The sequence below is a fragment of the Chelonia mydas genome, chromosome 4 (genome assembly GCF_015237465.2).
Source record: "Chelonia mydas isolate rCheMyd1 chromosome 4, rCheMyd1.pri.v2, whole genome shotgun sequence".
In the NCBI taxonomy this organism is placed as follows: domain Eukaryota; kingdom Metazoa; phylum Chordata; order Testudines; family Cheloniidae; genus Chelonia; species Chelonia mydas.
In genome coordinates, this window is record NC_057852.1 from 139,800,781 (window position 1) to 139,811,704 (window position 10,924).

Below are 10,924 nucleotides of genomic sequence, written 5' to 3' on the forward strand. Positions count from 1 at the left end.
AGGGACTGTCTCTTACTCTGTGTCTGTCCAGCACCTAGCACAATGATTGAGACACAGATAATAACAGTAATTAACAAGAATTGTCCTATGGAACCCATCACCACAAGATATTCCTGAGACAAGAGCTTTGCAGGGGTCCAAAAAAGGATGGATAGTGGGAACAGCCAGAGTCACGCTCGATGGGGTTACAAACTTTCCTATTCTGGGGCTGAAGCTACCCACTAGGGCCCCATCCGTAAAGGGGTTTTTGCACCCGCGTAGTTCCCCCAGTGCAAATCCCTGGTGTAAAATGTGCTACAGCTGGTGGAAAGCGAAGCTTGCAGAGAGGTGCATCGCACTCTGCTGTCAGAGCGGCCGTGGGACAGCTCTGTGTCAGCAACATATCTAGATTAGGGGTTTGCACCAATATATCACTAGCACCACCATGTTGGTGCAGCTACACTAGTGTGAAAACACCCTGGCTAGATGGGGCCTCACTGGTGGGGAAGAAATTTGCCCGGTAGGCGGGTTATTGTCCTCTTTCAAGCCTATAATGGTCCACAAATGGGTTTCTTTGCACCTTCCTCTGAAGCGGCTGGGACTGGCTGGTGGCCTGATCAGATGCAGCAGTTGCTCTGTTCCTATGCTGATTGCACTCATTGGCCTGCAATGGGGTCGTTAGCTCAGGCCCCACTCAACCGGTGTCACCTGCAACAGCTCCCCTTTTGTGGGGTCTGGATGCAGAAGAGCAGGAGCGGCACCAGTTCAGCCGGGCCAGGCTGCCCAGCTCCCCAACAGGACTCGGTACTTTCTATGCTAGTCTCGGTAGGTTTTCATACCACGCTCAGCGCCGTAGGATGAGCCTTGCAGTCGTGCTCAGCCACCTGACCACACATCGGCCACGTGCTGTTTGCTCTCCCATCCTCTCCAGAGAGAGAGGCGCGTGCCGCGGAGTGTCTGGTTTTGGTAGAATGTGTCTCCTGGCGATTTTGTTTAATATAAATATACCTGTTGCTACCTGTTGATAGTAGAGAGGGCAGGTCAAAGAAAGGTGACTTGCACTTGGAGCGGGAGGAGATGAGGTTTGTGATAGTCCTTAGCTCCTGGGGGAGTTCATGCCACAATCTCAGCCCACCCCGGAGGAGGTTCTGTCTCCTGCACAGACAAGCTTTGCCCTCATGGTAAAGTTCTACTGAGCCAGAGGAGCAGAGCTGTCAACCACCTTCGACCCAGACCTCTGGAAAGTCTTTAGGTATCCTGGGCCCAGGCCATGGAGCGCCTTGCAGATAAGGGCCGAGATCTTGAACTTGAGCAGAGGACAGGTCTGATGCGCCCACGGTAGCCCGTGTTGCTGAGGAGACAAGCCGCAGTCTTCTGTTCTAGCTTGGACTTTCCTAAGCACTGCGGGTTTCATGCTCAGGTATATGACGTTGCTGGAGCCCAGCTGCGAGGTGGTGAAGGTGTGAGAGTAACTGAGCCCAGATCATTGTCCACCAGGGTGAGATGGAGTCTCTGAGCAACCGGAGATGTTGTAAAGCATAACTCAAGGATGCTGCTATGTGAAAGCTCAGCGTCAGCGAGGAATCCAAGAGTACTCCTAGACTCTGGACTGAACTGATCAATTCCGGCGGTGTATCTTCAGCAGCAACTGCAGCGTGGCTGCAAGCTCTTCCAAATACTTCCCTCTGCCCATCAGCATTGCCTCTGTCTTGCTTAGGTTCGGCTTCAGCCAGCTGCCCTTCAGCCAAGAGCTGGTCTCATGCAAGCACCGGGCCATCTTGGTGGCAGTGGAGTGGTCGGATGTGGTGAAGGATAGGTAGAGCTGCGCATCATCTGCATATTGCTGGCACGTTAGTCTTTGTCCTCTGAATAGTTCACCTCGTGGTTCCGTGTAGATGATGAATAGGACTGTGGAGAGAAAGGATCCTTGTGGGACCCCACAAGGGAGGGGGGTCCCGTGGTGGAAGTGCAGTTTCCCGTCACTTCTCCTTGGGTGTGTCCCTGCAAGAAGAGCTCAAACTATTTTAACGCATTATCCTAGACCCCGGCCACCTCCCTCAGGCAGGTCAGCAGCGTCCAATGCTGCAGAGATGTCCAGCGGGGCGGGAATGGATGTCTGCCCTGTCTATTGAGAGCAGGAGAGCATCCCTCAGTGTCACGGAAGCCGTTTCAGTTCTGTGTCCTGGCCTGACTCCTGACCGTGCTGTTGGAAGTGTTTGGAGTTGGCCTTTCTGGCTTCTCCAGGAGGTTAGACACAGGGTGGCAGTGGCCTAGGACTGAAGTGTCCAGGGTGGGTTTTTCCAGTGGTATTTGGACGGTTGTGTGTTTGAAGAAGGAAGGGAGGATTGGCTCCTTGGCTGTCCTGGTCAGGACCGGCACCAGTCGTTACGTGACTCTCTTTCACCAGCCAGGCAGGGCGTGTGTGGGAGGCGCACGTCTTAGGCCAGGCCTCCTTTAGCGCATGCCGAAATCCCTCAGGAGCCGGAGGGTTGAGCTCTGGGAGCTCAGGCAGGCGGGTGGTTGGTGGGGAGAGTCAGGACAGAGCCCGGCTGGTTGAGGCGGCTTCTCAAGCGTGCATGATCTTTCCCAGCATCTTTTCCTTAGCCTTTGGGAACTTGCCTCCACAGCCCTGCTCTCGGCACCAGCGCTCGGCCTTGTGGGATAGCTGCTGCAGGAGCCCCACGATGCACGGGGGCAGTCGCCCATGTTGGGGCCAGATTTGCACCAGTATTTTGGTGCCTGAAGAGGCAGTTTGGTGGGATTTGGGCGCCTAACTCCCCTGATTTCCCAGTTCGCTGTGGGCGCGTGTGAGGCACTGAGCAGCGGAAGGGTGAGCACCACAGCCAGCCGCGTCATGCAGTGTCCCCATCGGCGTCCTCATGAGGGCCTGATCCCACGCGCACTGATGCCAGTGGGAGCTTTGCCATTGACCTCAGTGAGCTTTGGATCAGGCCCTGGGTGCAGGCGTATCCACGCACAGATCACCCAGCACCTGAGGACAGGACACTGATACATCCCAGCTCAGACACCACAGCGACGGACACGGTAGAGATAGGTAGCAGGGTGTGGATGGATGGATGGAAGGATGGATACAGACTCAGTTTTTAGCTCAGTCCTTACTCATTAAATACAATAATAATTAATAACACCTAGCTCTTATATAGCGATTTCTATCAGTAGATCTCAACATGCTTTACATGGGGGTGGTCAGTATCATTAGCCTCATTTTACAGATGAGGAAACTGAGGCACTGGGAGGGGAAGCGACTTGCACAAGGCCACCCAGTGAGCCAGTTATAATTTATTGACAGGTTTCAGAGTAACAGCCGTGTTAGTCTGTATTCGCAAAAAGAAAAGGAGGACTTGTGGCACCTTAGAGACTAACCAATTTATTTGAGCATGAGCTTTCGTGAGCTACAGCTCACTTCATCGGATGCATACTGTTTCTACAGTATGCATCCGATGAAGTGAGCTGTAGCTCACGAAAGCTCATGCTCAAATAAATTGGTTAGTCTCTAAGGTGCCACAAGTCCTCCTTTTCTTTTTATAATTTATTGTTATTGTTAATTGTTATAATGTATTTGTATTACAGTAGCACCTATGAGCCCTGGTCATGGCCCAAGCCCTATTGCGCTAGTCGCTGTACAAACAGAATAAAAAGACAGTCCCTGCCTACAGTCAGCCGGTCTCATCTCTTTATGTCCCTGGGCCCTGGATCCCCTCTGGAAACTGCAATCCTGGGCACAGTCTGTTCCCTGAGGGAGCTGGGTTTACCCCTGGGTCCTTTCTCACTCTAGTTACCTCCAGACCCTGGGGCCGCACCTCAAGTCCACCTGCAGGACACTGACAGAGCCAAGGTCCAGAGCCCCTCTCAGGGCTGTGGCATACGTCTGCCTATGCAAGGGAGGGAAGGCGAGTGGGCTGGGCTGGGCTCTCTTGCAGCCTCTCTTCCTGCGCAAACTTCTCTCCAACTCTGCGGCCAGCTTCACCTTCTCAAGCTCCCCTTCTCCAGACGCAGCACGCTCTGCGGGTGCGCCGAATTGGCACGGCCAGAGTGCAAGGATGCTCCTTGGATGGATGGCTGTCAGGCACGGGGGCGTGTCCCACCGCGCTGCCCCCAGCAGCTGACAAGCTAAGTACAAGACAAGAGGCGACAGATGGAGACAGCCAGACAGGGGAGTGCAAGGAAACCATGAGACAATACAGCTCAGCATGATCAGCCGGGGTCTCAGCACAGCCGCAGCCTAATCGGTGCCAGTGTTTTTGTTGGCGTGGCGGCAAAGGAGAGTTTTAAGGAGGGGTTTGGAGGAGGACGATTAGCATTGTGGATGTTTACAGGGAGCTCCTCCCAAGCGTGAGGGTCCTGTGGGAGGAAGCGTGAAGGGGCTTGTTTGAAAATGTAACAAGTGGGCGATGGAGGCGGATCAGAGGTGAGGATCCAGAGCTTGACAGCGAATGAGGGATGATAGAGGTTTTTAAGGTCAGGCTTGACAAAGCCCTGGCTGGGATGATTTAACTGGGACTTGGTCCTGCTTTGAGCAGGGGGTTGGACTAGATGACCTTCTGGGGTCCCTTCCAACCCTGATATTCTATGATTCTATGATTCTATGATAGGTATGGTGCGAATAGACTGTGAAGTGCCCTGAAAGCATAGTCTCCTGTGATCTAGGTTCAGTGCCCTATCCACTAGGCTATACTGCCATAAGAGCGTTTGCCAGTGTACTTCAGGCTCTGACCCTATGCGGAGGAGAGGCGTCTACACTAGGCTTTTTGACACCCCCCCCCCGCCCGAAGTCTCATCACTGCTACCCCAAGTTCCGCTCCACTGGTGACTGCAATTTAGGTCTCTGGGTGGCCTCAGCTGTTTCAAGCACCATGCCATTTAACCCCACTCAGACGAGGTCGATGGGATGTGGTGGTTCAAACACCAGCAGCCACCTGAGCCCCCCGCCTACACTGGCACTGCCATCGCTGTTGCTGTCACGGGTGGAGTTGAACTGGTGGTAGCAATCGTGGGATATTCAAGCAAAGACCTCCTAGTGCAGGAATGGCCTGGAGTTTTGTCTGAGTAACGACTGGGTAAAAATGAAAGGAGGACTCACTCCTAATTTGTAGGATTTTGTCTACACTGGGAGTTGTGCCCAGATATCAGTCATCAGTGCAGCTGCACTGGTGCATCCATCAGTGCAGACAGGCAAAGCCACTATTTGCCCAGCTGTAGGACACGTTACCCCATATTTCAAGAAGGGCTAAGCACCATCAGTGCAAATAGTCGCTTTGCCTGTCTACACTGATGGTTGCACTGGGTCAGCTATACTGATGGCTGAAATCCGCGTAACCCAGTGTAGACAAGGCCTAACTCAGGGTGCATAGGTTGTTAGAGGCTACAGAAATGTCAGGGGGTCAGGCAGACTTGGACTCTGGTGGCTAGCCCGAGCCACTGCCCAGGCCATGGTGTCCACACGGCTGTTGTTAGCACGCTCACACTAGCTGAGCTAGTGCCAGTCTGTCTACCCATGCTGGGAATCACACCTGTGAGCTGCAGCATAGACATGCCCTCTGCACCCAATCCAAACCTCACCGAAGTCAATGGGAGCCTTTCAACTGATTTCAGCAGGCATTTCGTCTAGATCTGTCTGGACCCTGCAATCACCCCAGCTCTGCATAACAGTCATGATTAGATCACTGTGCCTGGGAGGCTTGGACCAGGGATCAGCCCAATTCTCTTCATAGGTTCAAGTCACAGCTGGGCAGTCCTTGATTTGTGATAACGATGTTTCTTAAGTGTTCATTCACTGGGCAACTGCCTCCAGTTTATGAGGAACGTAAATTTCCTGAAAACTGGTTGCAAAATGCAGCTATTATCCCTCGAGATTCAATCTGCAGGCGCATTTGAGCAAAGATAAATTCAGGGGGATGGTGTGAAAACATTCCAGTTGGACAAACCATGTAGAAAGGCCAGCTGTCTTCTGAGCTCCTTCATTAGAAAAATAATCTTCAGCCTTTCTACAGCACTTGCCATCAAAGCACTTCACACATGTTAATTAATCAGTCTCCAGATTTGCCCTGTGGGATGGGTCAGCACCATGATTCCCATTTTACAGCTGGGGAAACTGAGGCAGGGTGAGGTGCCTGAGTTCACCCAGCAGATGGACCATATAAACCCACCCATCAAAGGGGAAGTGGCGTGGAACAACAAATCAGACACAGCTGCAGTCTAGGGTTTATCTTCTTTTAGACTATAAGCACTTCATGTCCTATATGTTTATACAGCACCCAGCACGCTGGGGCTCAATACAGACAAAACCCCTAGGCATTACTGTAATATACAATATATACAGTATTGCCAATGTCAAAGGCTCAAAAATCAGAGTAAGGACCCCACAAAATCAGATTTTTTACAAAAATGAACGTTGGGTCTTTTTATTTGCCTGTGGGTTTTTGGGCCTTTGGGGTAGGGGTGGGACTGGTCATGTGTTCGAGCTTTTATTTGCAGCCATGACTCCAGAAACTCACATTTTAAAAAGTAAAAGCTGAGACTCGGTTAACCCCATGACTACAGGAGCTGGGGATTTCAGAAAACCATGACAAGACTTTAGAAAATGATTCAGCAAAACATCCAGATATCATGGGAGTCGCGACGAAATCACGAGAGCTGCCGATGAGACAAACGCTCTAGCTCAAGCTGAATCCCAAAGGAGTGGAAGCACTGGGAAAATATCAGCAGGGTTGTGATGGTGTGCACACTCCCGCTTTGTCACACGCACCCAGCCCACCCACCGTACATTGTTCCGTGGGGTTATTTTTTTAATCAGACACGTTTTAAAGCAAATTCACTCCCAACACAGCTGAAAACTCTAACACTTCAGCATATTGCTACTAACTTTGAATGAAGTGGGGTGTTTTCACCCTCTTCTTGTCTTTTGAAGACTAGAATTTGCCTTCACCATGCTTTCCCTAATCAAGATTACCTTCCCCCCTCCCCTCCCAAGATTCCTATTTTGAGGACAAACAAATAACTGAAAGCAGGCACTGGAGAGAACATTACACTAACTGCATTTAAAATGTCCAGCCTCCTTTCCCCCCTGCTCCCCGCCGTGGCTTCTCCTTCCAAAGGAATCCAAATGCTCTGGGATATAGCGCAGACCCTGAGCTCAGCATGAGTGATTTCAGGGTGATGCTTGCTCTGGCTAAAAGAGCTAGTGGGATCCTTACATGTATAAGAAGTAGAAAGGAGGGAAGAGACCTTGCCTCTGTACACTGCGCTGGTAAGACGGCTACTCGAATGCAGCGTCCAGTTCTGGTGTTCAGACTTCAGGAAGGATGGGGAGAGAGTTCAAAAGGAGAGCTGCAGACATTATCACAGGGCTGGAAAAGAAGCCTTGCAGTGGTGGAGGGTCTCCATCTATTCGGTTTACGGAAGAGCGGTTGAGAGGTGATTTGATCCCTGGGTATATGGACTTGCACGTGGACAAGAGATCTGATAGTGGAGGGGCTTTGCAATCGTGTTGACAAAGGCATAACAAGAGCCAATGGCTGGAAGCTGAAGTTAAACAAATTCAGCCTTGAAATAAGATGCAATTTCCTAGCAGCGAGGGGTGATTAAACATTGGAACAGCTTATCAGGGGCGTTGGTGCACTCACCATTGCTTTGGGGTCTTTAAAACAAGATTAGATATCTTTCTAATAGATAGGCTTTAATCCAGCTCCGGGAAGGATTCTCTGGCCTGAGTTATGCAGATTGGACTAGAAGACCACAGTACTCCTTTCTAGCTTTAGAATCTACGACCATTAGCTGAATGTTTCTGCTAAAGTCGTCACTAGCGAAAAAGTACATTGATATTCAAATGGTCATCGTTATGTTTCAGAGTCAACACCCCAACTGATGTGAATGGGGAAGTAGATCACATTTCCCTTAGATTCCCTGGGACTGATGGCCCCCGAATTGATTGGCACTAATGTCAATCAGGAGTAACTCCACTGACGTCAATGGAATTTCAATGCTATAAAATTGGCATAACTGAAAGGAGAATCCTCAGACCTATAGACTCTGTCTTAAAACTCCAGTGGGTGCCAGAGACCTGTCTACACTAGCACTCCCACCATTGGTGCCCAAGGGTAGCAAAGATTGAGATGTCTGGCAAAAAAGCCTTGTGTAGACAAAGCCCTCCACTAACAATCACCAAAACGGACCAGCCCTCCTTGGTTAGCATGGGATAAATGGGAGAGCTGATGGGGTTTAAAGGGCAGCCTGGCACGTCTGGGCCCTGGCAGTTGACAGCTGTAGCTCCCTGGTGAAGCTCACGCTTGCTGTGACTCTGCTAAAGTGAATGGAGTCACACCAGGGGCAGATATGACCCAGCGTAGCACTCTGCCCCTCTCAGCTCCAGCTGAGCTTCTCAAAGCACTTCTCGCACATTCATGAATTTGTTCTGGGAGGTGAGTCAACTTCATCATTCCCAGAAGGGGAAACTGAGGTAGAGAGAGAGGAAGTGACTCAGCAGGACAGTGGCAGAGCCAGGAATAGACTCCAAGTCTCCTGACTCCCAATCTGTGTTGAATCCCCTCTACACTAATCCACTAGCCCCCACTCCCTTTTCAGAACTGGGACTAGAGCCCAGGAGTCCTGATTCTTAGCCCTCCCCTCCCTCCATCTCTGGCCACTAGACCCCACCCCCAGAACTGGCATTAGAACCCAGGAGTCCTGACTCCCAGCCTCTCTCTGCCCTAGCCACAAAACTACACTTCCTGCCTAGAGCCCTTCCTGAAATAACACCCAGTAGATTTGTAGATTTCCTGTTGAAGAAACCACCATGAAACAGACTTATGAAACAATTTAGGCCCCTGTGACCTCAGTCTGTGGCTGCTGCAACTCCACGGAATACAACAGCCCTTACACCAGGGAGAATTTGGCCCAGAATGCTCATCTTAAATCAGAGGTGTTTTTCAGCAGTAATTAACTCATCCTAGGACACAGTCTGCCTCCCGCCCTCCACCATTGCCTTCTCTGCTGTGCCATGCACAGCTGAATGGATAACCCCGGGACGGACAAGGCCTTGGTTGTCACCAGTCCATATTCACCCTTCTGGGTGCAAAATTCAGCCGGTCCAGGCTGGGGGTGAGTTAAAGGGGAGCAAATGCCCACTCGCAGGTCTGCTCCCTGATAACTGCTGATCCTGTGGGTGGCAAAGGATGGTTGGGGGGCCCCTTTGTCGGGATCCACAATATGATCCCCTGCGCCCCCCCAAGCCTACAGTGATGCCAGGCTGAGCCTGTCCAACTGCTGTGGGAGTTTGAGTGGGATGGAGCTGTGGGGAGAGCCCCTAGGGACCTGGGGAGCTGGGAGGCAGGGTGGAGATGGCCCTGGCATGATCTCGGAAGCTCTGAGGTAGTGGAAGGTTGAACCCATTGCTAGTTCCGGGTTGGAGGGGACGCGCCAGATGACAAAGCGAACTGGAAACAAGAGGCAATTTTAACCAAGGAGGGTAACTTTACTGGAGATTGCCCAGGGGCGTGGCGCAGTCTCCACGCGCTCTAGCTCCAGCACAGGTGATGGGGCTGGACGCTGGAATCTCTGGGGGTGGGTCTCTGGCCTGTGCTACGCAGGCGCTCAGACTGGATGCTTATAACAGTCCCTGCTGGCCTCAACATCCTTGACTACGAAAGGACCCAGGTCAAAAGGTCCAGCCGCAACGTGCTACAACCATAACCACGTTCTCGAATGGGGTCTGTGTGTCCAAAGCATGGCACAGCCATGTTCTTAGTATGCCATCATCACGGGAGCCCCCCAACATGTCTGGGGCTAATATGAGTGCGAAGGAGCTGGGTGTTACAGGCGGGGAGACTGCTAGGACACTGATGGGGGAGGCTGGATTGGGGGGATCTTGGGGGAGGGTAAGACGAGGAACGGCTGGAACTGCAGGAGCATATCACAGGATGATGAGTGGGGATCCCGGGAACTTCCACATGGGAATGTGGCTTCAGGGTGTCTGCAGCAATCCTGGCTATTTAATGTTTCCCACAATCCACGCTGTCACGGTAAAAATACACACAGGTGTTATTCGGATTTATTATTTGTATTATCACAGTGCTGAGGAGCCAGGACCCCACTGTGCGGGTGCCGGACAAACACAAACCAAAGGGCAGCCCTGTCTGCTTGCGAAGGTAAGGCCACCCGGTTAGTGCAGGTGGGGAGAAAGCCCAACACAATATCTCTAGGGAGAAGGTGTGAACCGACCGGTTCAGTTCAATGGGGTGTTGGGGCAAAAATGACCATTTCAGTGTCAGCCTTGTTAATTCCCTCACTGCTAATTGGTCTCAGCGGAAACATCCACCTAATGTGAAGTGCTAACCCAGCAGGGGCTGGGTAGACCATTGCAGCAGGGCGAAAAGAACAACTCTGAAAGATGCAAATATTCTCTTTACTTCTAATAGGATTACTGGTGCAGGAGTGTAGGAGGAGCCCTACTCATGGCACTAGCTGCTGTACAAACCCAGGACAAAAAGATGGTCCCTGCCCCGAGCAGCTTCCAATCTAAGTAATAATTTGTTCTGGGTTTTTACCGCACCTAGCACAATCCTAATCCATAACTGGGGCTCCTATCTGCTACATAATACAAATATCTAATCTAATCTATCTATCCCCATCCACCCCCTGTATCATCTATCTATCTATCTATCTATCTATCTATCTATCTATCTAATCTCTTTAAACTAGGAGCCTGAGAAGTACCTCAAAACCTGTCTTTAGGGGGCAGATCATTCTCAGGGATGTGGTGTGAGGGAGTTTGATTTTTAACAAGACTGGGTGAAATAAAAAAGCAGCTTTTAAACAAATGACTAAGGAAAGTCACAAACAATGTCCGTATGCCATTTATGAGTGTTTTCAGATGCAGTACAAGGGAATTGCCTTTGGGCGGGTGGGGAGGAGGAGGGATCTCACTGTT